At 36.1% G+C, this 27,195-nt stretch overlaps 1 long non-coding RNA gene across 3 annotated transcripts in view; it reads right to left on the reverse strand.

Annotated features, from left to right (window-relative positions):
* Nucleotides 1-21,357, reverse strand: part of LOC137084317 (uncharacterized) — a 35,581-nt gene extending 14,224 nt beyond the window's left edge. Inside the window, exons 1-2 of one of the 3 annotated variants that reach the window (XR_010906737.1) lie at nt 21,115-21,357; nt 4,047-4,171 (exon numbers count right to left, since the gene is read on the reverse strand). This is a non-coding gene — a long non-coding RNA (uncharacterized lncRNA). Of the gene's footprint in view, nt 1-4,046; nt 4,172-10,302; nt 11,404-20,921; nt 21,092-21,114 lie in introns of those variants that run through there. The other 2 variants (XR_010906735.1, XR_010906736.1) reach the window with 2 other exon arrangements.
* Between the last annotated feature and the right edge of the window lie 5,838 nt (nt 21,358-27,195).

The raw sequence follows: 27,195 nt of genomic DNA on the forward strand, positions 1-27,195 counted from the left end.
CCTGGGTCGTTTCCTGCTATTCATGCCTTTTGTGGTTTGATTGGTTGAAGGACTATAAGGAGTCTTTTAAATTAGGCTCTTTTATCACACCTCTTGTGCAGTAGGAAATACAGAGCAGACTCCCCAGACCAATGTTCAATCTTAAATTGAGCTTGGTCTGGTGATAGCCAGACAAGACTTTTTCCTTACTCAAAGCTAGAATATGAACACAGCACGAGACTTGTCAAGAACAAAAATGGCCAAATGTATCATAATATGGGTTCATGATGCTCTTTTATATGTAATTTATTGAGCTTGGCCGCTTGGGAAAAAAGACATTTTGTTAAAACAAACTTCTGTCTTCTACATAATTACATGCAGTGCATCCGGAAAGTATTCACAGTGCTTCACTTTTTCCACACTTTGTTACAAAACAGCCTTATTCCAAAATGGATAAAATTCATAATCTTCCCTTAATTCTAAAAACAATACCCCATAATGAAAACATGAAGTTTGTTTGAAATCTTTGCAAATTTATTATAAATAAAAAACGATTAAAAAACAAAATCAAATGTATATAAGTATTCACAGCCCTTGCGCAATACTTTGTTGAAGCACCTTTGGTTCAAGTCTGGGCTCTGACTGAGTCATTCAAGGACATTTACAGAGTTGTCCCGTAGCCACCCCTTTGTTATCTTGGCTGTGTGCTTCATTGACCTGTTGTAAGTTGAACCTTCGTCCCAATCTGCTCTGGAGCAGGTTTTCATCAAGGATGTCTCTGTACATTGCTGCATTCTTCTTTCCCTCGGTTCTGAGTAATCTCCCAGTTCCTGCTGCTGAAGAACATCCCCACAGCATGATGCTGCCACCACCATGTTTAACTGTAGAGATGGTATTGGCCAGGTGATGAGTGGTGTCCTAGTTTTATCCAGACATTATGCTTGCCATTCAGGCCAAAGAGTTCAATCTTTGTTTCATCAGACCAGATCATTTTATTTCTCGTGGTCAGAGTACTTCAGGTGCCTTTTTTATATAAATTTATCACAGGTGGACTCCAATCAAGTTGTAGAAACATCTTAAGGATGATAAGTAGCAAAGGCTGTGAATACTTATGTATGTGATTTGTGGCATTTAAAAAAAAATTGAATTGCAGAGATTTCAAACAAACTTCTTTCACATTGTCATTATGAGGTATTGTTTGTAGAATTAAAGCGATACTTCACCACTTTTTCATATTAAACTATGTTATTCCCTTAACTGATGATTTGATACATAACTCTATCATCTCAGTGCGTGCACTTAAACTCTCTGACGCGCGGTGACGATCTGATAGCATTTAGCTTAGCCCACTAAGCCCAGTTCATTCACTATGGTACCAAACAGAGATCAAGTTAGAAGCGACCAAACACCTCCACGTTTTCACTATTTAAATACAGTTACACGAATAGTTGAACGATCAAGTATGGTGACACTAAATAAAATGTGGCAGTTTTCTAAGCGGATTAAAAAGGAGAACTATAATGTATGGCGGAATAGCACTTCTAAGAGTACTTCGAAACAGCACAGTAAAAAGTCACGCCTGAAAAATCCTCCCTCACATCTCCCCCTCCCTCCTATTGACAGAAATGAGAGAGGGAGGGGGAGATGTGAGGGAGGATGTTTCAGCCGGGACTTTTTACTGCGCCGAGTCGAAGTACTCTCAGAAGTGCTATACCCCCATACATTATAGTTCTCCTTTTTAATCTGCTTAGAAAAGCGCCACGTTTTATTTAATGGCACCATACTTGATCGTTCAACTATTTGTGTAACTGTATTTAAATAGGGGAAACGTGGAGGTGTTTAACTTGATCTCTGTTTGGTACCATAGTGAATGAACTGGGCTTAGTGGGCTAAGCTAAATGCTATCAGAATGTCACCGTGCGTCAGAGAGATTAAGTGCACGCACTGAGACGAGAGAGGTATGTATCAACTTGTTTTAGTTAAGGGAATAACATAGTTTAAAGTTCCCATTCTTTGCGTGTTTTCGAAGCTCTTTGCCCGGAAAGGTCCCGCCTCTTACCATAACGGGGAGATGCAAGCGCTGAATGCGCGCTCTTCTCCACGTGGGAGAGCAACAAGACCACGCCCCCTATTTTGCATGTACTTGTGGGCGGAGGGTTAGTCAACAAACGGTTCTAGTGACGTCATGCAAGGAAGTGCAGGGGTGTAGTCCAAACCGGCCGTTCGCTGTAGGCTTTGAAAGGGAACTTCTGTTAAATAAAATATCTTGCTTGGCATTAAACACTAACTAAAGTTTGAAAGATGGAATCGCGAAGAACAGGACCATTAATATGAAAAAGTGGTGAATTATCCCTTTAAGGGGAAATTATTGAATTTAATCCATTTTGGAATAAGGTACATAACATAAAATTGTGGAAATAATGAAGAGCTGTGAATACTTTCCGGATGCACTGTGCACCTGGAATGACATGAGAATGAGTAAATGATGGCAGATCTTCATTGCTGGGTAAACTAATCATTTTATAAAAGTAAGTAATAAAAATAAGCAGACCTAAAACCTCTCCTCTGTGAAATGTCCATAAATCAGTGCCCTCCAAAATATACTTGCATAAAAGTTTATTTCACATCTCCAGTTACATTACTTGTAAACAAAAAGATTATCCCAGAATATGACAAATCCTAGTTCATTTATGAATAAAATTTCCATATATCATAAATTTCATCCCTTAGTGGATTTGTACTCTCTGACATGTGAGAATGGAGACCTAGACTGATCGATTAGTTTTATCCCCCAGCATTAACAAAAGTAATGAAAGCAAGGATAGATAGGGATTGCTGTTGCAGTTTATCTGAAAAGGAGAGATATTTTTGGCTACAGCCTGACTGTTTGTGCACACGTGAAGTGAACTCAACGGTGCCATTAGTCTTAAACAAGCAAATGCGAGCAGCAGCTGAGTGGGGCCCCTCACGTGCCATTTGGCTACAAGGCAGTGTTACATGCGTCGAGGAGTCACTCGGTTCATAGCAATTACTCAAACATATGACAGGACTCATGACTCACACACTGCACCGCATTTTGCTGAGTGAAAACAAGACTGGTCTGAATCTTATTAAAGTCACAGAGAAAACTCTGACAGATCCACCACACTTCTCACAGCAACTCTCCAGACCTGACCTAAAAGGTTTCACAGAGAGAATAGTTGCCTTAATTTGATTTAATTCTCCTGCTGATTGTGGAAAATATTTTAACTGAAAGCAGGAAAAAGCCTGTTCTTTCCATTATTTAATTAAAACTCCTTTGCATTAATGGAGGTTACTTATGATCCATAAAGGTCAATATCTAGTTAGTATTTAACCAGCAATGTGCATTTAGCCTTCACCTGTCTCGTCAAAAGTTGTTTTATTAAATATTCCATTTTGCCAACTTGTAAATAATACATCAAAGTAAAGATCACCTAACGAAATGGATTAGAATAGGATGGATCATTATAAAGTACATTAAGCGAAAACATTATACCTACTGGTTTGAATTTTAGCCAAGCTCATTGAGCCAACCCACATTAACTTAAGACTAATTGAAATTTGGTTATGGGCAGTGCCTTTCTTAAACAATTTATAGCCCATTTTAAAAGCATTAAACACCTGTGTCTGGTCATCCAAGAGGAAGTTGTGGCCCACGGTACGCAAAGACCACTGACAAACGGTGCACTTTTCAGATGTAGTGAAATCCTTTTCTTGCTCGATAAATAGTTAAATCTTAACCCAGACTTGACGTACAGCAATAGGATGTAGCTATCTAGGTTTGGGGACGTAAAAATACTGGAACCAAACTCTTTCCAGTTGTTTGTAGGCAATCAAAAACAGCCCAAGAGTAGTCTGCCTCCTGAACGAATGACTCTTATAAGCCGGTAGTTTTAACACCTTGCTGTGGCGCTCTGTGGAGCGATTTGGCTGTGCAGCATTTTATTTCAGTTGAGACGATGTGCTACAAGATACGGAATATCAAGTTACAAGTTGATTTCGCAAATGGTTCCTGAATATAAAAATGTCAACATAATGTAACATACTTGATGTGCCATTAGTTTTGGATGAAGCGAAGTGCTCCTTGTCGTTTGTTATCGTTGCACAGACAGAATGTGACCGTTGGTCAGTGTGGTATTTGTCCCGCCCCTCCTCCACTTTGATTTGACGACTAAAGGGAAAAAAGGGACAGTGATGAGCGCTGCATTTCACCCAAAGTTGAACATTCTTCAACTCTCGGCACCCGCAAAAAAACGCAGAGCACTCAGCGTGAAATAGAAGATCAGCACCTTGTCACGTTGCTGCCATTTGAAAAACGCAAACCGTTCATTGAAAACAATCGGAAAAATAAACCAGCCTTAGGGAAAAAAAAAACACCTTAGGCCGTGCGTCCTCCAAAGTGTTTTTATTTGTGAATTTTACCAGCAACTTCTGAATGAAAACTGTTTCGAAGTTAATCCTACTTTGGATTTACTTTGAAATATACTTCAAAATTCAGACCGTTACCTGTATTCCCGTCTCACCACCCTTCGCTCAACCCATCCATTTTTGTCAATTTCAAGCAATTATTGCTTTGATGGATGATTGGATGGGCTGAGGCTAGAAGCCTGAGGCATGTGGGGAAAGGTCTTTTGTCAGCCCCTGTGGAAAGGGACCTGATAGCACTAGTTCAAATCAAGTAGAGATTTGCTGGGAGAGGCGCCAAGAAAATGACTTTGTTTGACCCAGCTGCCAATCAATCTCCTCACACAGTGCCAGACTAAACACGGTCAGTATTTTAGCGGGACTTGTTGGCGGCAGTTGCCGGATGATTGAGGGGAAAACTGGGGTTCTATTCGGGGAGAGTACATGAAGGAAGCAGTAAACACACACTCACCCCAGTGTCCGCGCATACATGACTGACAAATAGTAGGAAGTATGTAAAGGTTGTGTTTGGCCTGAGATTTTCAGTATAAATCTGGTCATCAGAGAGAGAGATTTCCATATTTAGAATATAATTAGTTTGAGGTGTCATGCTCGTATTTGAAAGCTTAAATGTTAATAATTACAAAAAAATAAACTGTTTTTCTGTTAGAACAACCTTGTAAATATATCAATATTCTGACAAAGAAAGTGATAACACATTTAATCATCAGATTATACCAGTAAGTACAATTCATTTAATTTACTAAATACCAATGTTATTTAATTTTCATTGGTAGGCATACAGAAATAATTACAGAAGTTTCAAACCTGAGCTGGGCAGCTTTGTTCTTTATTTTATCCAAAAATATATATCACAAATGTCATGTTGAGGCCAATGTCATGGAAGTACATATTGATAAGTTCTCATTATACCAATGACTACTGGCAAGCACTACATCTGGTGATTATGAAAAACATCAATACTTATAATTTTCAAATGAACATGCTCTTGAAAATAAAAAAATAAGCTTCAATATGGCTAAATAAAGCATTGTTTTAGGATCAATGAAAGCAAAAGCGTAAAACCGTTTATTAGATTTCCCTTCAAAATCAAAAAAATCAAATGGCATTTCAGTTTATTTACTTTCCTTGTCTGCAGATCAACTATGCTTAGTGTTAATTGCTTACCATAGGCATGTGTATGTTATCCAATAGAGGCCGAATCCCAGTACAACAAGGATACTAACTGCTATCTGTACTAAAATTGTGGTTTCTTCTCCCTATCTCCCTCTCCTCTCTCTCTCTCTCTCTCTCTCTCTCTCTCTCTCTCTCTCTCTCTCTCTCTCGATCGACTAAAGCTGATCAAACAAGGATAGTTTAATCCAACATTACAACATTAAAAGTATCTATAACAATATATATATATATATATATATATATATATATATATATATATATATATATATATATATATATATATATATATATATATATATATATAACAAAAATGTGCCATCGAATAGCCATTTTAGGTTTCTCAATTGATCACTTCTTAAAAGAACCATTTGAAGAACATTTTAATAATCTAAAGATCCTTTTCCATTAAAAATAGCCTTTTTGTGCCATATAAAGGTATCGTGTATATTAAAGGTTTTAACCAAGTATACCACACTGTGAAAAACCTTCCTTTTTAAATGTAATGCAACATGTGTGCTTTACTAAGTTTCTAAAAAGTCGAATGGCTCATGAACACCATTATCCCTTGGCCTCTAGATCCATTCAAGAACACCGCAGATGAAAATACCAATTCATTCATATTCTGAACAGCAATGCTGTTATTGCCGCAGGCTGTTTTTACTAAAGAGCACCTTAGTGTGAGACTGCAATAAAGAATAATGACCACATTACTAAATGTGCTGGTGGCACCATCCTAACAGCACTGGCGAGCAAATATGAGGACAGAAATAAAATGGTGCAACCCATTTTCAAAACCACTGAAATCTAATTGAGTACCGGACATCAATGCAAACTGGAAATGCATTCAGGAAACTCAGGCTCATATTTTGGACTCTTGCCTGGACCTTAGACACTATATACTGAAGTACGCACCTTAATTCTCAGATCTCTGAAAGCATTTACCACAGCACCACAATGGGGGGAGACAACAATTATGTGTGGCATTAGTAAAGTGTAGAGGTTGTGAGGAGCCATTCAGAAGGTTGTGAGGTTTAAAAAAAAGAAAAGAAAACTCAGTCCTGACCTGCCATGCACGGACTAGATCTACAGCAGCTGCTTTCGTAACAATGGTTGGGAATAATACAGAAAATAAAACTGAAACAAATTTCATCTTTTCAATCAATCAATCAACTTTACTTATATAACGCTTTTAAACAAGACAATATTGCAACAAAAAATGATTCAGCTGTACAGTCATTCTGGAGAAAACTATGATTTTATTAAAGGGTGAACAGCTTATTTTAATTTGTCATATAGCGACAATGTTGGCAGATCAGTATTATAGTTTATAGAATTAAAAGACCTAATGAATTGATTTTATTTGTATATTTAGTTGAATGACTTAGATCAAATTTTTGTGTCCCCAATATTCAATTTCCTATCCCAATTGTTCAAAATAAATGAATTTTGTGACACTGCTTTTTTTCCTCCTGTTTCTTGTAAATTATCACTATGTCATAGTATCCATAACATTTATACCAAACGTATATTTAAATAATTAATTAAATAACAATCATAAGCAAAGCGATTTAACTATATCTCTTTATTTACGTTTACATTCACTTCTGCTCTAGTTTGCTTCAAAATATTGTTGGCTTTTACTAAATTAAATGAATCAATTTAATATTTATTTCTAGATTTGTGAAAGAGAAAAAAATTAAAAAAATTAAAAATTATCTGTCACAAAATGCAATTTACTGTGGGCTTTGTGAATGGACCTTTTATTTTGACATGATTGTATTGAAATGTAAACAGCATTTTATATCTAATTACTTTTTTCAACTACATTTATTCTTATTTATAGGTAAATAAAACGTTTGATGACTTTGTTAAAACTCACATTTGCATTGCTTAGCATGTAAGAATCTGTGCACACCAAAGTCCCAGTCGGAGGCAAAAGCAACGCAAAGTGGGATCCCTCAACAATACAGCTAATGGAAGCAGAGTAGAAACACATCATAATGAAAGCTGGGGTCAAACGAGGGAAGCGATTCCTCAGGGGTGGAATCAAAACAAGGAGCCGAATGAAACGGAGACTCAGATTTCACTGCTGCACAATTCCATTGTGTGATACCACTCAGTGCTACTATAATATTCATAATTACTGTAACGCGTTGAGAAGGGAGTACATTTTCTTCATATGATAGAATGTGATCAATGCTTGTTACAAACATTCTGAAATTACAGTGTACTGTGATCATGAATTATATGGATCTGAATATTCACCCTCTGCTATGCTGCTCAAATATGATCATGTCTTGAAAAAAATATTACTCTTAAAAAATCATGCTGATTAATAACTTAATGGACATTTGTTTTATAGTTTAATATGGTTCACAAGTTTCATCATGATTTAAGCACACTATTAATGGTTCTTAAAAGTATGAATAAATGAGTTTCTAACAAACTCATTTCCATAGAAGCAAACCCTCTCAAAATGAAATCAATCCCAGGTCAGGCTTTAGCTTCATTCTCTCCCTCCATTCCCCTCGGAGCAGACTCCAAAAACTGAAATCACTCCAGGGAGACAGGGAATAAATGGTTATGATCCAGTTTTATGAAAAGCAAACCAATGAAACTCACAGTCAAAATCAGAGCGAGAACAAAGAGCAAGACTACAATAATAAATATTTGCCGAAACCTAATCAGAGTGCAGCAGAAAAGCAAATCTTGTCTAAATCATTTTCCAGGTCAAGCACACTACTCGAGGGCTGAGAATGCTCAACAATGGGCTTCTTTTTTTTTTGCATAACTAAAAAAATCTGGGGGTTTTTGCATCGCTCACAGAACCAAACTGCAGCATCCACATGCATAATGCGGGGGAAAAGGGAAGCAAAAATGTTTGGAAAATGTGCAAAAGCCTGAGTTAAAATAAGGCCAAAAGTTAGGGAAGTGGAGCATGTAGATTCCTGGTGTTTCCAACATTCTACCCCTGCTGTGTTACATGGCCACAGACCCTTTTGTGTAGGGTTAACCCGTTAAATCCCACCAAAGTGGCTATTCAGTGGAGTGCCATCCACCCCAGGGGTTATTGTGACTGGCCTTTGTTAAGAACAATAGACGTAAAGAGGATAAGACACCAGTAGCACTTCCTAACTTCCCCCAAAGTCTTCTCACTTTCTCCACACTGGTAGGGCAAGTGTATGGAGCGATTGATCCCCCCTTTTCCTGTTTAATGTTATAGGGAACTCGTTCATTTGATCCCAAGTGCACTGAAATGATGATAAATAGCTTGACATTTTGCATACAAATGAAAATGTCTTTTAAACATGTCTTTTCTGTGACTGGAGTTTATGTTTTAGTCGTTACATTATTAAAAGCTGCCTGTCAAGATGGAACTATTTAATAAACTACATCTGCTCAAAAATATTAACAGTATCAGAGCCACAAATGAAAGAAAACCAACAATCCAAACGCTAATTTAATTATACTGATCCTATAGCATTTCTGTCTCATATTTTCCTCATATTTTGCAAACTATTTTTCTGATCAATAACTAATTTAAATCTGCAAGAAATCACAAATGCCCTATCATTACATTTTAGTTCTTTATCATAAAAAAAGTCTATGATGAAATTACAGATTTTAAAATAAGTTCAGTGCTTGGATTATAGGACAATTTTATCCTTCCCTTTAATCATGGGTCACTGGTTAGAAAATATATTCTCACTCACTCTTGCCTCCCTCTAAGCAGGTGAACTGAGCTCAAGACTTTCCCACGATCCCTCAGTAAATCTCTCTTTGCTCTGCCCCTTTCCTCTGTCCCTGCCATCTGTCTATTTTTTTAGAGTGCGTCTGGTGGAGCAAGTGTCAGCTCCTGGGACAAGTCCAGCATTCCAAAACAGATTTCACCACAGCCAGACACATAAATATGTTTCGATTATTATGTTTCTTAATTTTTTCGATTAAAAAATTAAGATGCATCAACTGTATTACTATAAACATTGGAATACCTAATGATTTCTCTTCCTTTTCTTCCATCTCCCTCAGTTGAAACAAAGCTGTGGGGGTCTGCCAGGTCAAGAAAAGTGAATTTTACCGAGGTAAGCATGCTTTTTTTTCTCCCATAGACTGTACTTCACCATCATCAAGCATCAACCTCTCATAATATCACTTTCCTAAATAAAAAACTGACAGGACATAATACGTCCAATGCGAGAAATTTAATCATTATGAGAAAAAAAGTCAAATTCTCTAACCAAAATGGTCAAGAGTGAGATTAAGAAGTCTATTCTTTAGCCGGCAATGTTTTTCACTAAAACACAATATCTGCAACGAATTCAACAACATTTGACCTTCACGCTCATCTTAAAGACTTTTTGTTTGGGTCATTTTTTACTAAAAACGAACCTGAGACGACACCGCTTTCCTTAAAAAAAAAAAAAAGTGATAAATAATAGAGCTATGTTACGCAGTCATGTGACATACAGTCGCCCTTCTATCCTCCATTTCTCCTTTTTCTGGTGAGCAGCCCGCGCACGTATCATTACAGCGTTAAAAGAAGCGCGCCTGGTGCCGCGGATCTCCTCCTGTGCTGCCTTCCCTCTAAACGTGTGACACTGGCTGGCTGAGAGCATGAGAACGGAGCCTTTTGAATAGCAGGATCCTCATACTTGGCTAGTAACCATGGAAGCAGATGCCTACTCTCTTTGCCCTCCTTACCTCCTTGCTCCCTCATTGAAAAGAGGGCACGCCTCGCTTTCTTCTTCCTGACCGAACTTGCCTGGCCCTCAAAGGGAGCGATTGAGCAGGTCACTGGTCTAGACTTGTTTGCATGGTCCACGGAACAGCCTTGAGGTAACCCTTGCTCCCCGTGCGTCGCACCACCGCAGACTGCAGGGGGGGACATCGGAGATGTGAATTTGAAAAGGAGCTCCGTCCGATTTTGCCTTTGTGCCTTTTCCCTCATCGATCGGCTGAATATCGAACCCTCAGTCTGTGCATGTGTGAAACGGATAGCTTAGTAAGCATTTTTTCTAATCAAGCTTGCGTTGTGGGCCAACTCTCTCGTTTTTCTCTCTCGTACTTAGTCGCTCTCGAACCCTCCCTCCCTCTCTCTCTCTCTCTCTCTCTCTCTCTCTCTCTCTCTCTCTCTCTCTCTCTCTCTCTCTCTCTCTCTCTCCATTTCTCTCTCTCTCTCTCACTTTCTCTTTTCGTCTTTCTGCATTTTCTCTCTTGCTCTGTCTGCTTTTTCTTCCTCTTCTAAACTTCTCTAAGCATCTGTTTTGATTTCCTGGGACATTTGGATCAGCATGTTGTGATACTTCTGATCAATGTCTATTTTTTTTTTTTTTAATCCGTTTATGATCCCGAAGTGATTCCAGATTCCAGCTTTGTGTTGCCCGTGGATTTTGCATGCTGCTATAAAACTGTTTGCTTTTTCAGTTTCAACTGGGATGACCACTAACCACAGAGGGACTTTTTAAACTGTTAAAACAAAAATACTGGCACACGCACTGCTTTTGTTTCCAATCCATCTTAGAAGATGTGTGGATAAAAGTTTCTTCCTTTTAAAAAACGTAACCATTTTAATGTGAAACACTGATGTGTCACGAGGTGAGTATAATTATGTTCTCGTATATTAGATTTGGTATAATCAGCTGATGTAAAAGATAAAATGGGAATATACACAATACACAATAAATGTACAGGAAATTTGTATGTTGAGCATGCTGTATTAAAGCTGTGAGTCTTTGAATGTATCTCTCTCGTCATATGACGTGTCGCAATTGTGGGAATACAGGGCTTTCACTGTGTACATGTTGTGATGAGATTTCTTAAGTCTTCAATTTCCTTCATATGAACATCAAATAATATATACTAGACTAATATACTAATACTAGAATAGTATTATCTTAGATACCAATAGAAAACATTTAATTTGGTTTAAGGCTGCAACTAGAGAAACTGTTTGGAGACAGAAACAGACTAGCAAAACACTCAGAATCATTTTAGTAAAATGATTCTTAATTTATTGTGTTGAAATGATATAATATATAATTATAGCCACTACATCTGGAAACTATAGGAAATAATGTGATATAAACTCATCAATCAACATATTATCAATGATAATATAAATACCAAAAGAATATGAAGTAGCACACTACAAATGATCATTTGTTTTGTCACATATTCTAAGAAAATGACAACACAAATTTAGAATATGATGACATATTCTGGGCGGGGGGGTATATCACAGGCATTAAAACAGATACAAGACAATATTATATGAAATAATATTGGACTGTGCTAGACTGTTATTAGACTGTATTTAAGTAACATTAAAATATGATTTGTTTTTCTGCACTTTTTGGCTACAATCCACTTTATGTGCTTTGTATTGTTTAAAAATATCTTACAAATGAAAAAATAGTGAATTAAAAAATATGCAAGATTGGTTAAATTAAAAGTTATAATATATATTTTAAAATGTTATTTAATTAAATAAAAAAAAGCATTTCAATGGAAAAAAAATGAAAATAAAAAAAACTTAATGTGTTTTCTAAAACATCCCATATTTCCCATATGGGAAAACATTACATTATAAGTAAATGATACAAGCAGTTTCATAAAAAATAAATAAAGAAAACGGTTATTTTTATCTTAATAACCATTTTGGGCATACTGTTTTTTGGGGGTTTTTTTTTGCCTGCTTTAGTAAGTTTGTGTGAAAGATTAAGAATGCACCAAACTGGATGTTTAAGGGTGCTGAAGTGGGGATATTTTGGAGAAATCTGATTGGACGGAGGCCCACGCAGTGTACCACACGCGCCATGTCAGTAGCTGGCGGTGAGGTCACAGAAAATGGAAGCTTGAGGTCTGAGTTGAGTCTGGAAATTACCCACTGTCTGATTCCATTTACTGTCTATTGTCATAAAAATGTAGGCCATGTCCAATATAAATGCACAAGCAAATAAAAAGCAATTGGTACATTATTTACCGCTGCATTTTGAACAGCTGCTCCAAAAGGAGAGCATTTGTTCCTTTATTTTAAGGATTTTCATGCTTTAATTATGGACCTTTTGAACGTGGAAATGTTTTTCACTCTTGGTTTACTTTTTTGTTCATATTATGTATACAACTCTAATGCAATTTTCAACCTTAGAGCAGATGTATAAATGTTATACTGAAACCAAATCCATTAAAACTCTGTGGTGCTTGTTTTTACAGTGCAAATTTAGACTCATTAAGAAAGAAATAATATACAATTACATACTCGTTCTGCCTTTAAAAATAATTTAAAGAAAAGGTCCAAACACATTTGATTTGACTAATATAGTTATTTATAATGAAATATGAATCATTTGAATTTAAAAAGAGAAATTGCTAATGCATTAAACACATAAAAGACAATGTCTGGTCTGCTCATCCTCATGCAAATGACTTTCACTATAATGCTATTATATCACTTGTGGTATGCGTTAAACGGCCATGTCCAAAAGTGTCATTTGTGATGTGCTTCTTAGTGTTTTGACTTTGAGACTGCCGCTCAATATGTTCTTTTGGCTCACTCGAACGTGTGACTCACAATAGACAATGAAGCCAAGACCAGCTGTGATTTTCTGTTGAGCTCACTCTATGCATTATTTATAGTCACATCAGTAGATTAGGCTGAAAGCTCGACCCTACCGCATGACAATGTCTCCAGACCATTCGTGTTCTGGTCACCACTAACAAATGATAACACCGTCTGTCTGCCAATAATCCCACTGCTTTTCCGTCCTCATAATGCATTTTATAGAGCCGAGTCTCACTTTCTGTGTCCATTTCACACTGATCTATTTTTTACATACTATTTTTGCTATTATAGATACTGAAAAATCACAGATTTGTATTGCAATTATCCGATTAAACTGGTGGACACATCCACCTGGTTCAATGCATTCATTTTTGTGGATTGTACCCTGTCGCTCTTAAAACAAATTCTCAAACAGATCCCCCTCAGTACACATCACGAAAAGATCCCCCTCTGCATACAGCTAACAAAACACCATTATCTGTTTAATTGCCTGAGAAGAACTGTTAAATACCCTCTATTTACATGACAAGATTCAGCTTTTTTACAAAGTGTGACACAAACGCGTCAATACACAAAAGATGACGGCGGTCACCACCGCCCCTGCACCCCCCCAAAGGCAGGAGTCCGGCTCATGAATGACAGTGCTGCAACAAGCACCCTGAGCAAACACAAACACACACAAACCTAATTGGTTTTTAAACAGGTTAATGGAGCTTTAGCGTCAATCCCTGCATTCAAAGACTTAAGCATACTTCACTGTACAGATGTTTAACGGTGTCAGTGTGGTTCAAAGTATGTCAAATATTGTGTGTGTGTGTGTGTGTGTGTGTGTGTGTGTGTGTGTGTGTGTGTGTGTGTGTGTGTGTGTGTGTGTGTGTGTGTGTACAAAATATATGAAGTAGAAATGCACAAAAAAATTTTTTAGAATGATTCTTACATTAAAAAGCTTTTCAAATGTATTTCATTTTAATTTATAAATTGCAATATTTCACAAAGAAAAATTTGGTTAGGTTTACTTTGACATACAATGGGGTCCATAAAGTCTGAGACCACACACACACAAAAAAATATATATAATCATTTTATGTATTACAATTAAATATTTAATTACAAATTATTCTACATTAGGATATTTATATCAGGATAACAATTTAAGTGAAAAATAATCATCTGTCAATTAATCCAAAGTAAATATTACATTGACGTTAATGTTCCAAAAAGTTTACATGCTTATTTAATTAGTGAGTTGCAAACTTTAATATAGGTATGATGTCGCATCATAATTAATTCGCATTAAGTTTATTTCCAGATTTAAATGAAAAGGCTCCACATATTTTTATGTGGACTCTGGCGTTTGAATGCTTATGTATGATTATTGATCACAGTCCGGAAAAAAAAGTGAAGAGAGTTTGAGCAGCGGACGAATGACCTGAAGGCATGGTGACTTGGAGAAAAGGCTGGTATCACACTGGGAGAAAGAAAAAAAAGAGGGAGAGATGGGGTTCATTCTGTCTTTTCTCCCTCTCTCTCTCTCCCTTTCTCCTGCTTCCTTTGTGTGCCGTGCAGGAATGTGCTTGCTTTTCATTTCTTTCTTTGTGTCTGCCCCTCAGGCCCTAGCAGGCAGTGTCTTATGCCACAGCGGGGTCATGGCAAACACAGAGACACATTCATGGCCACATCAAGTTTATGTGAGAATCTGGTCCTTCCTTGCCCCTTATTTCCATATCAATTGTTAATAAAATAGCAGTCCTGTGAAGGGGAGATCACTCCAGCAGGGGAAGTCAAGCAAAGCAACCTCGGTTTTAAAACGGCCATCCCTTCTGTTCCCTCGATGCAGAAACACTCCGGTTAAAGCCATCACCAGCATGTCATCATTACTGACGATGTTTACTCTAGCACAACCACCTGTGAGCTTCTCCGTCCACAAAACACCAGCCGAAACTGCATATTTAGATTAATGGCTTTATGAAAATAGCATGCCTAAATAATCAATTTGAGAAATGACCGTATAAAATCCCATGTTTTGTTGGGTATACCAGCTACAGCTGAAGATCCTCACATATACATTGAAGTCAAGACTCTCAGTTTAGCCAGCAATGAAACAAAATGGAGCTTGGGGAAAAAAACAGATTAGCATTTTTAGTTTGGGAAAACAATCTGTTCTCAAGCCAATCACAGTTTGGGCCTTCTGGACAGGGAGCAGGATACATCTTGAAGGGCTGGCCAGTTGATTGACTTTTCTTTGGGTCCAACACACGTGTCCTGTGACCCCGCCACACTTTCCCATGCCCTCCGATGCCCCATCTATTCTAACAGACATCCCTAATTCCCCCCATCCTCCACAGCCTCGACCACCACACTTGACAGCAGCCATGTGTACGACTCCCCTCTGTGATGTCATAGGTTTGCTGTCCAATAATTAGAGGGCGAGGAAGGGTCAGGATAGGAGGATGGGTGGTGATTGGATAAGATAGAGGAGCTCACCAAATCAACCTGCTCCGACGGGCTTTTATTCAGCACAGCTGCGCCAGTGATGTGTCATTAAATGTGTAGTGAAGAGACAAAAATAAAGAAAATAATATAAAGCACAACATTTATGTTAACCTGGGGCAAAGTTATTTTTTATACAAGGAAAATTTGTTTTTCATCATACTAAGGTTATATATTATACACTAAGACTATAAGCTATATCATTAATATAAATAGGCTACAAAAAATTGTTGTTGATAAAAGAATTACATTATAATAACAATAAAATAATTATCAATAATATTAATATATAATAAATAATTAATATCAATAATATATACAATGATTCTTAAAAAAAATAATGTCTTATTATTAATATTAATCCATAAAAAACTATATTTCATATAAATTAATTAGGGCCGGGACTCGATTTAAAAAAATAATCTTAATTAGAGGCTTTGTAATTAATTAATCGAAATTAATTGCATTTTAATTGCATATAAATATTTGAGCTGAGAACAGTGAGAAATAATTTTTCACATGGATTTTTAGTATACCATTGAATAATGACTGAATGCATAAGCTTAATCAACAAAATATTGCTTATTTATTTCAGTCCAGCAGACCAGTGCAATGTTTGCCATTAAGTTTAGCAAAAGCATATTTGTGATATTTGAGGCTCAATGTGCCGCGGTGATACGCAAATTCCTTGTTGTATAGCTTGCACACAACCATGCTCTTGTCGATGCTTCCATCCTTTCGTTTTTTTAAACAAAATTTCCTATCCACGGGGCCAAGCAAAGCGGTCTCATCAGTCTTCATTCATGTTCACTATGGTTTGTTGTGGTCATAAACAGTAAAAGAAAGGTTGTTGTCGTGACTCGTGAGCGCTAGTTGGTGTTCCAGTCTAATAGGTCCGTCGAAACTCATTCATTGAAAAACATTCTGCGGTGCAAAAATAAGTGTGGTTAAAATTTTAGGGTTTTTTTTGCGTAATTAATCTTAATTAACCCGTTAAAGTCCCGTAATTAATTAATCTTAATTAACGCGTTAAAGTCCCGGCCCAAAAATTAATATAATTAAGATGAATTACAAAATGTAAAATGACTAAATCCTTAAAAATTTTCTTTTAGTCAGAGATTACATCAAATGTTGCCAACACAACTGATAATCTTTCATAAAAATTGTATGTTTAATTAAATGTGTACTTCGCCAAATTATTTGTGAAATTGACTTGCAATTTCTGAGTGAAAATTGTTTCACCATTTTTTTCAGCGTATTCACACACTAAAAAAAAAAAAACCTACACCATTTTTTGACATGCCTTGATTAAATCTTATAAATCTCCATTTCACAGGATGTCAAATCTCATAATCTCATTTTTAATAGCCCCTGTTATCATCTCTAGCTTGTTTCTGAATGGCTCTTCTTCGTCTCAATCCTGCTTTGTGGTTCTTTACATCTGTTATTCATACAGCGCTCTTCTCGTGATTAAGTCGTCTCTTTGTGGACATGGATGTCCTCACTCTTCAGTGTTCTTGGACTTGCGGACAGATCTCGCTGTGAATCGAGGGTATGTCTGTCTGCCAGCTTGACACACACAGAAGGAGAGCATGACATCAGGGCTTTGTCATTTAGAAGATCTATTCAAGGATTACAGTGGAGAATGAGCCCCTGCCTGGAGGAGGCTTATTTCACTGAAACCCTAGCTGTTTTCACCACCATTTCTTTTTTCTCCAACTACTTCTGGAAGTACGTAGCTTGGGAGAGTACTATAGTTGGCATTACGTGTTCAAATCGGAGACTTTTTTAACCCCTAGGTGCCACATCGAAATACAAATGAGGCTGTGTGCCCACATGATAAAATCACATGAGCCACCCACACAAATATTATAAAAATCACAAACACTGATACACTGTTTCTAGGAATAGCAGGAAAAGCTAAGGTTCATTAAAAAAATCAAGTCTTAATTCTTGGCTATCAAACCGATAAATTAGACCAGATAATGTATTACTTTTATATTAAAAATAAAGTTTCCAAAAGGAATTTTTCACAATGATGCCATAGAAGAAGCATTTTGGATTCCCAAAGAAACCTGCCAGTGATCAGTTCTATAAAAAAAAGTTTTTGCTTATTGCGGAGAACATTTTAATACTATAAAGAACCTTAAGTTTTAGGAATATGCATTATATGGAAGGACTTTTTATTTCTTATATTTTTTTGTCACTTACTGCTTTATAATACATTTCTTCTTTTTAGTCAATTCAGTTAATAATTAGATAGATAGATAGATAGATAGATAGATAGATAGATAGATAGATAGATAGATAGATAGATAGATAGATAGATAGATAGATAGATAGATAGATAGATAGATAGATAGATAGATCTATCCAACTCTCTCGCTCTCTCTGCAACACAGCAGAAGACATTTCCTGTGGATATCAGTGAGCCATTCTATTCACATACTGCTGCTTTTGTCTTGTCATTTCCCCCAAACAAGTGTCCTGTGATTTTTAAGCAAAAAAAAAAAAAAAGGAAAAACACATTTTGGAATTTTTATGCTTCCTTTGTACTCATCACAGGTGCGTGTACAACTTAAAGAAGACAACAACATAAGCAGAAGCATGTTTGGACAATTCCAAGTTTAAAAGTCATGTTTCAGTTTGACTGAGATATCAGTCCGCAAGATAAAAATAAAAACGATTTTTGAATGAATTTTTGACCTAGCTGTGATGTTTAAACATTCACATGGTGATTTCTACATTTCCAAGGAAAGCCTCTTCTCAGCAGGCATCAGGATTTCCTCATTTGACACATTAATCTAGAATTCAATTATTTAAGAGTAATTTACAATTATAAATAATGTTAAAATGCATACTTTAAGTGCATTTACTTGCACAACCAAAGACATTAAGGCTGACTGATTTTCACTGTCAGGATAAAAAGCACCATAAATATAGCTCTCAAATCTCCATCATAATACAAAATGTCAAAATATGCTTCCTCCTTGAGTCAGAATGAGGTTTAAAAGCCAATTGGGAGAGGACACCATCTTAGAGGTAACACTTTACAATATAAGTTCTCATTTGTTAACATTAGTTAATGTATTAACTAGCATGAACTAAAAATAAGTAATAGTTTCAGTATTTATTAATCTTTGTTAATGTCAGCTAATACAAATACTGTCGTTCATTGTTAGTTCATTGTGCTTTGATTTTAGTAATGTATTAGTAAATGTGGAAATTAGAATAATTTGTTCTTTCATAGTTTGTGTTAACTAAAGTGGTTTACTAATGAAATCGGTAACACTTCTTTACAATAAGGTTTAGTTCAACGTATTAACTAACGTGAATTAACCATAAGCAAAACATTTGTTACTGTTTTTGTTCATCTTTGTTAATGTTAGTTAATACAAATCCAGCTGTTCGTGTTAGTTCACATGCATTAACTAATGTTAACAAGATTTAATGTATTACTAAATGTTGAAATTAGTTCATGTTAACTAATGGAACCTTATTGTAAAGTGTTACCGACTTAGAATATAATGCATAAGACTTTAATTGATTTATTTAAAAATATATATTTTTTTAATTAATGTATTTATTAAACATGGTTAAATGTAATTTTTTATGTAATGTTTTGTGGTAAGAGTTTGGTTATGGGTTAAAATTATTGATATAATAATGTAAATTATACACACTAAATACAGGGTTGTTTTAACCCAAATTTGGGTTAAATATGGACAAAACCAACCACTGATTGTACTTAAAATTTTAGGCAGCATTTTTATTTTATTTTTACAGTGTACTTCCATGTTTTGCATCATGGCTTTGACAAAACCCTTTAATCTGAGAAGAAAATACAACAAGAGTTTTGGTGGCTGACAGTAAAAGTCTACAGTTAAGTTTTCCTTACAAGACAGCCCTCGAACAATGCTCTCTCACCTCTCTCCAATACAGCTCTTTGTCTATTAAAAGTAAAAATCACTGAATACTAAGTTAGAACCAAAAAATATGTTTTTTTTTCCCCTCTGTACATGGCTCCCAAAAGGTTCTGGGACCTACAAACACATTCAGCAGCATAATGTGCAAGGACGAAAGAAATTCCACATTCACCAGAGGAATTTGAACAAGATGGATCTAATCTGTCTTAATCCTCTGTGAACTCCAATTACAATTTTCTTGATCTACACTTGACCTACTACTCCCATGCGTGGCACCTCAGACCAAGAACCTTAACTTTGCTAATTGGGCCTTCTTGCCAACTCGATGAATATAGGTCTTCAAACAGCATTCCCAGCAGGGTTGGTTTTAGCCTACAACTGAACTCACCAAAAACCTCAATAGAAAAACGGCTTTTTCACACCCACATGAATGTCAAAAATCATCGGCGTAATGTAACTTTATCTGTTTAATGGTTAATAACTTTAAAAACGGGTTTGACAGAAACACTGGATGGACTCAAGATTATTGACAGCACAACATATAGAAATCATTTTTTCTTTAGTCCCCCCCACCACACACACACACACACACACACACACACACACACAGTTAATGTAACATTTTAAACTGGATGTCTAGGCAGACTACACAAATAAGCAGCATACAGGACTCCATGCAGTGATGAACAGCACAGCCAGGTAAATACTGAGAGCTATTCCCAGAAAGTCCTTGAAAGTGACGGAGCCTGCTGGTTAGTGTTTGCTGACGCTAAAGAGAATATTCAGCTAAAAGCATACTCCACTTAAAAACGTTTATAAAAAGAGTGATAACATACTAAGCTATTTAATATGAACAGAAACAGAAAACACACACACACATATATATATATATATATATATATATATATATATATATATATATATATATATATATATATAAATTGACTTGAGAACACAGATACCATATTATTCATCCAAATATATATATAAAAAAAAAAATTTAAGACAATATGTAACCAGGAATTGCTGACAGTAAATTCAGCCTCTTGTTTTCACATGTGCTCAAGTAAAAGACTGAAAATCCAGACCAGGCCATGAACTTGTCTGGAATTCAGGCACATATCTGGCTTTTTGCCTCAGTTCTCAGTTTCAGCTGATAAGGCACACAGAGATTGTTTGAAGAGTCAATACAAGATCGCAGAGAAAAAGAAAAAAAAACATTATTAAAGAAAAAATGGGACCGATTGCTTGTCTATGTGCGCACATGCACAATACCACACAAAAACACTTTACTCTCTTAATGTACTCTCTAAAATTCTGTAGACAAAGAAGAACACACTTACCATGCCTTTAGCCAGTATCATAAAGAGAGTGAAGCATCCACCTTTATCACAGTTTATTCCATAATAAAAAAAGGTTTTGAAATAACCTAGGTCTGTCTAGACCACGCAGAAACTTGGTGCTAAAGAAGTAAAAACGACCTTCCCCCTTCCTGCGAACGATCTATTACCCCCCTCCCCGCCTGCCACCCCCTACCTCATCCATGAGTAGAATCGCTTTAAGTGCCTGTCAGGCAGAAAACCGGCTTCAGCATTGTGCAGCTGTAAGTTTCCCCGCTCTGTTCTCCAATGAGATTGGCCCTTCCTTCACCACATGACTCAAAAAAAAAAAAAGGCTAGAAAGTGAAGAGCAGAAAAAGATATTGCAGACGCAGGGAGAGCATAATCATGTCTGCGGGGTCGTGTACCTGAGGAGCAGGTTTAAGTTTCTAGAGCTTTTCCGACATAGTTTATGGAGGGACTGAAGAGAGCGAATGGGAGGGGAGGAAACTGTGCATAATCCCTTCCCTGCAGAAACTTCCTCTCTCTCTCTCTCTCTCTCTCTCTCTCTCTCTCTCTCTCTCTCTCTCTCTCTCTCTCTCTCTCTCTCTCGCTCTCTCTCTCTCTCTCTCTCTCTCTCTCTCTCTCTCTCTCTCTCTCTCTCTCTCTCTCCTCTCTCTCTCTCTCTCTCTCTCTCTCTCTCTCTCTCTCTCTCTCTCTCTCTCTCTCGCTCTCTCTCTCTCTCTCTCTCTCTCTCTCTCTCTCTCTCTCTCTCTCTCTCTCTCTCTCTCTCTCTCTCTCTCTCTCTCTCTCTCTCTCTCTCTCTCTCTCTCTCTCGCTCGCTCTCTTGTAGGAGCTGCTGGAATGCAAAAACCATGCTTCAAGAGGCCCAGTCAGACAAGCCCAAGTCAGTCACTCCTCTGTGACCTCAAGCTTAACACTAGCACGTGTGCATGGATGTGCATTTTAACCAAGTTAGAGCCCTATTATCTCTTTTACACTTATACAAAAAAATCTAATTTAAGTCAAGGTGGGGAGGAAGTAACTAAAAGTAGAAGGATACAGGCTGGAGGTGCCTAACCGAATTAAATGAAAACAAGCTTGTTAATATTAGCAATTTTATTAATTTCACTATTTCATTGTGTTAAACTTATTGACTATGGGTATACACTGCATTCAAAAGTTTGGGATCGGTAAGATTTTTATGTTTTTGAAAGAAGTTTCTGCATTTATTTGATCAAAAATGCAATATAAACTAATATTATAAAACAGATTTATATAATATAAAAATATTGATATAGTAGGTTTGTATTTTAATATTTTTTTAAATGTCCTTCATTCCTGTAATGTCACATGACCCTTCAGAAATCATTCTAATACGCTGATTTGGTGCTCAAATGACATTTCTTATTATTATCAATATGTAAAATATTACATATCTCGTTGTACTGATTAAGATTTAAAAAAAAAAAAATTCAAATTCAAGATATTACAAAATTTTACTGACCTAAACTTTTAAATGGTAGCATACATCATACATTATGGTAGTATAATCTTAAATTTTATTCAAAGACCAAAAAAGCATTGCATATAGTATTTCATAAACATTTAAAATGGCAAAATCGTGTTTATTGACAAAATTTTAGTTTTATTTCTCCCCATAATAATCCACATATCCACATGATCGCCCCAAGACAGCATAGTGACTGAATTTGTCATTTTATCAAGCCACTGTTGCAAATGAGCAGAGGTGGACAAAGTGCACAACTCTATTACTTGAGTAAAAGTAAAAGTACTACTGGTCAAATATTACTCCGTTACAAGTGAAAGTTGTAAAAACAGATTTTTACTCAAGTAAAAGTACAGAAGTATTTGTTTTTAAAAGTACTTAAGTATAAAAGTAAATTTCCTTTTTTATGCCAATGCATTATTTTATTATTGTTGTATAAATGCACATTATGCCATCATGGTTTAAGCTAGTCAGTGATGCTCCATCTGACATACTACCATACGACTATCTTAAACTAATTTAAATACTTGTATAAAAGTTACAAAGCTCTTTATAAAGCTGCTGTCACTTTAAGGCCGAATGCATGGATCCAATAAACTGAGACACATCTGATATTCTCCCAACTTTACCATTCTCTTTCTCCCAGACGTTTATATTTTTAATATTTTATAAGACATGCACCAAGTGTATGCCAACTAAACTAATCTTGATTTTTTTTTTTTTCAAACTGAAACATACTTTCAAAGTATGGCTATGGGTGCACACACTTCACAGAACTGCACAGAACAGTCTTCTTCCATTTTGCTATGAACTGATCAGTGTTCAAAAAAAGTTGGGGAAATGTATATGACTATAAGAGTGATTTCTGACAGATTGTCTGAAACAACAACAACAACAAAAAACTTTTAAAGAAGGAAAAAAATCATCCACCGACTTTCAGAGCTGCAACAGAAATGACTTTTGACCTAGATAGAAATGTAGTGGAGGAAAAAGTACGATATTTGTCTTTCAAATGTAGTGAAGTAAAAGTCATACGTTTCCAGAAAAAATAATACTCCAGTAAAGTACAGATACTCAAAAAGTGTACTTAAGTACAGTACTCAAGTAAATGTACTTAGTTACTGTCCACCTCTGCAAATGAGAAGACTTTTTTTCCCCTAAACAAACTTAAAGGGATAGTTCACCTAAAAATGAAAATTCTGTCATCATTTACTCACGCTCAATTTGTTTCATACATTTAGGAATTTCTTTCTTCTGTTGAACACAAAAGAAGATATTATGAAGAATACGGGTAACCAACCAGTTGATGGGCCCCATTGACTTGGAATTCAGTACTATGGAAGTCCATGAACCGTTTTGGGACCCATATTCTTCAAAATCTGAGTTTGGAACAAACTAAGGTTAAGTAAATTATGACAGAATTTAGATTTTTGGGGGAACTATCCCTTTAAGCAATCATGTAATGCATTTATAAAGTAATAATCTGTTTAATTTACTGTAGAACCTGTATAATTTACTTTGTAAACATATGTTTAAAAAAAAATCCAGCATCTTTTCTCAGATGGCTCTACTCTGTTCACTTTTATCTGAGTGTATGTTTTGGATGTCAAACGAGACAAGGATCATTTTCTATGTCCAACTGTAGAAGTGAAAATAAGTTACCGTGCCTCGAGGTAGGTTGTGAACCCAGGCAGACTTTTCCATCTGGTTTCACGCTCGCACAGTGAACAGAACATCAGTGTTTCACCATAAACACAAACTTAGTGCTCATATGATCAGGATACGTTTCCTTTGGCCTTTGCCTTCCTCACACTGTCTCAAGGCAATCACAAGACATGGATATCCCTCTGAGCCAGTCTTTCACGAAACAAATACTATTTCTAGCAATGCCGCTTGAACTAACACTTTCACTTAGAGTCAAAGTTCAAGATATGCAGAAGTCGAGTGGGTTTTAGAGGACTATCAACTGCTCATGTCTGTTCCAGACCACACACTCACTCCTGTGCTGCTTAGAACCTATTTTAGAATCAACCTTGTCTTCACTATGCCCTTTTTCGAGAATTATTCTTCAGAATAATCAGACCCTGGGGATCTAGACTACAGTGCTGAGGGCCTAGAATAGGGTCTATTAGACGTCCATTTGGACTCAAGCCAACACAGCACACATGACAAGTGTTTGCTCCACCCATGAGGCCCTTGTGAAAAAAAGTGCTTTTCATTATGACAGAACCGCCTAACCTCATGTATGACACTTTTTATATGATTTTTTTTTATTATTATTATAAAGGAATAAGTCAAAGAGTTAATAGACTGAACTAAACAATAAATAAACACCTTACTAGCAGCTGGATTTGTTCAGCTGTGCACCAAATGACCCTTTATTAAACTCCGCCTCTCTCTCAGACAAGCTCTACAGAAGGTCCCATAGGAAAGAACTGGATCTTTTATCTGCTGTCTTTCTTCAAAGCATATATTATTATGATATCATAGTATTAATGACACGATTTAAAAACTGCTGAAACTGAATAAAAAAACAAAACAATGCAAACACTTTTAAACTGAAAACAGAATGGCCTCATTTGAAAGTGATTACAGTAATGTTAACGGAACTGTATTACAGCATACTCACTATTTTTGGATAATTTCGGTAAAAGTTTATTTGACATTCTACCCAGACACATTAGAATTTAGTAGAATTAGATTTAAAGGAGTAAAACCTTGTCTCATAATAGTGTGGTTGTAGGTATGAAGTAAATTTATAGGCCAAAATATGAGCATTTTAGTACTTTAGTACTAGTCTGTGGGGAACAAGCTCAAGACACTTTCATGTTTTATTGTACTACATAAAATACACAAGTATTACCTCACATAGGATTTTTTTTAAGCTGTTACGTGTCTTAAAGGCGGTTGCTAATAAGTGGCTAAATGGGACTACAGAGGCTGTCAGGGACATTAAACGTTTATCACGCCAAATAGGTAAACTCAGTCCGCTTTTACAGCCTTGTTATACTTATAATTGTGCTATTATAAACTATTCTAACGCCAAAGGTTTCTCATTGAAATGAATGGAGCACCCAGCGCGTCAAAAATTGACGATAAAGGTACGCCCAGTTCGTTGAAAAGTGACGACAAGGGGTACTGGTCAAGCGTCCATATGTGACGAGTTGGGTGTGAGAATGTGTTGTCCAAACATATATGAATTTTTTTCTTTTGCTGAACACAAGATGATATTTAAAAAAACATGGGGAACCAAACACCCATTGACTTCCATTGTATGGGGCAAAAATACTATCAACCCATCAACTCTTTAAAAAAAAAAAAAAATCTTCTTCTTTAGGTTTGGAACAATTAGAGCATGAACAAATGATGACAGAATTTTCATTTTTGAGTGAACTATCCTTTTAAATGTATAGACTGAACAGATAAAACCTATGATGATTTGGACTATAACTCACAATTACAAGTTGAAATCACAATTCTAAGGAAAAAATAGTCAGAATTGCAGGATATGAGTTCACAATTCTTAGGAACAAAAACAGAGCCTTTATTTTTCTTAGAATTGTGATATATCCTTTTCACCACCCACTAAATATATCATCATAATGCTCTATATGGCTGACTGCAAAAGATAGAAGTATTGGTTAGTAATGGGGTTTTTTTAAAGGCGGGGCTTAGCAAAGTGTCAAGTGAAGAATTGAACAAACATTGTATTATGTAAACAATGTATTATCTTGTGCTGTCTTCAGTCCCGTAACAGAATCCACAGGGAACTGTGATTTTCTTAGCCTGTGTGTATCCGCTGTCTTGAGATGTTTATGCGAGGATGTGCTGAAATATAAATCTTGGAGTGTTCCACCCTCACAATGACAGTAACGCTTGCGTGTAACTCTAGATGCACTACACTGTGATGAATTTGGTCCCCACCCACCAGGTGCTCATGGAAAGAGAAGAAAAGTAATAATAATATTGATAACATTTTAGTTTAGGTCCTATTCCTACTATTAACTAGTTGCTTATTAGCATGCATATTACAAGGATATTGGCTGTTTATTAGTTCTTCTAAAGCACAATTATTATTAATGCCTTTTTCTGCATAACCATATTCTAAATTCCTAATCATACCTAATATCTAAACGTAACAACTACCTTACTAACTATTAATAAGCAGTAATGAGGAGTTTATCGAGGCAAAAGTCATAGTTCATAGTGAAAAATGGACCCTAATCTAAAGTGTGACCATAACATTAATATCACACAGACTCAGAAAATCCATTCTGTCTAAACACCAGTTTGCAATTAGCTGACCTTGGCTTTTTTGTCCGTTTTCTCACTGGTCTTTCCTTTTGCATACACTCTATGACAGTGTTGTAATATTTCATCAGGTGGCATATACGTGTCATAGTATTTGCAGCCAGCAAATCACAAGAAAAATGCATGTAAAAATTCAGATAAAGAACCATCCCTTCTATAGTATTTTAAATTAAATTAAAACTTATCCTCTTCGTCAATGTGATTAGACATCTTAAGTAACAGTAACCAAACTAATCTCAGGAGACTAAAAAAGTAACAACACTGTCTGCGTCATCAAATGAGCTCTGCTATTGTCTACTGACATCTGAAAGCATTACTGCCTATTGAGAATCTGTAATAAAACCATTGTGTTCTTCAAATGGTCACATTATACAAGCATACAAAGACTATAAAACTAAACAAAGGTAGTTAGGGCACAACATATTTATGAGCATCTCAACAATGACATCCCATTGGCTAGCAGACCTATCATATTGC

The sequence above is a fragment of the Pseudorasbora parva genome, chromosome 8 (genome assembly GCF_024679245.1).
Source record: "Pseudorasbora parva isolate DD20220531a chromosome 8, ASM2467924v1, whole genome shotgun sequence".
NCBI lineage: Eukaryota > Metazoa > Chordata > Actinopteri > Cypriniformes > Gobionidae > Pseudorasbora > Pseudorasbora parva.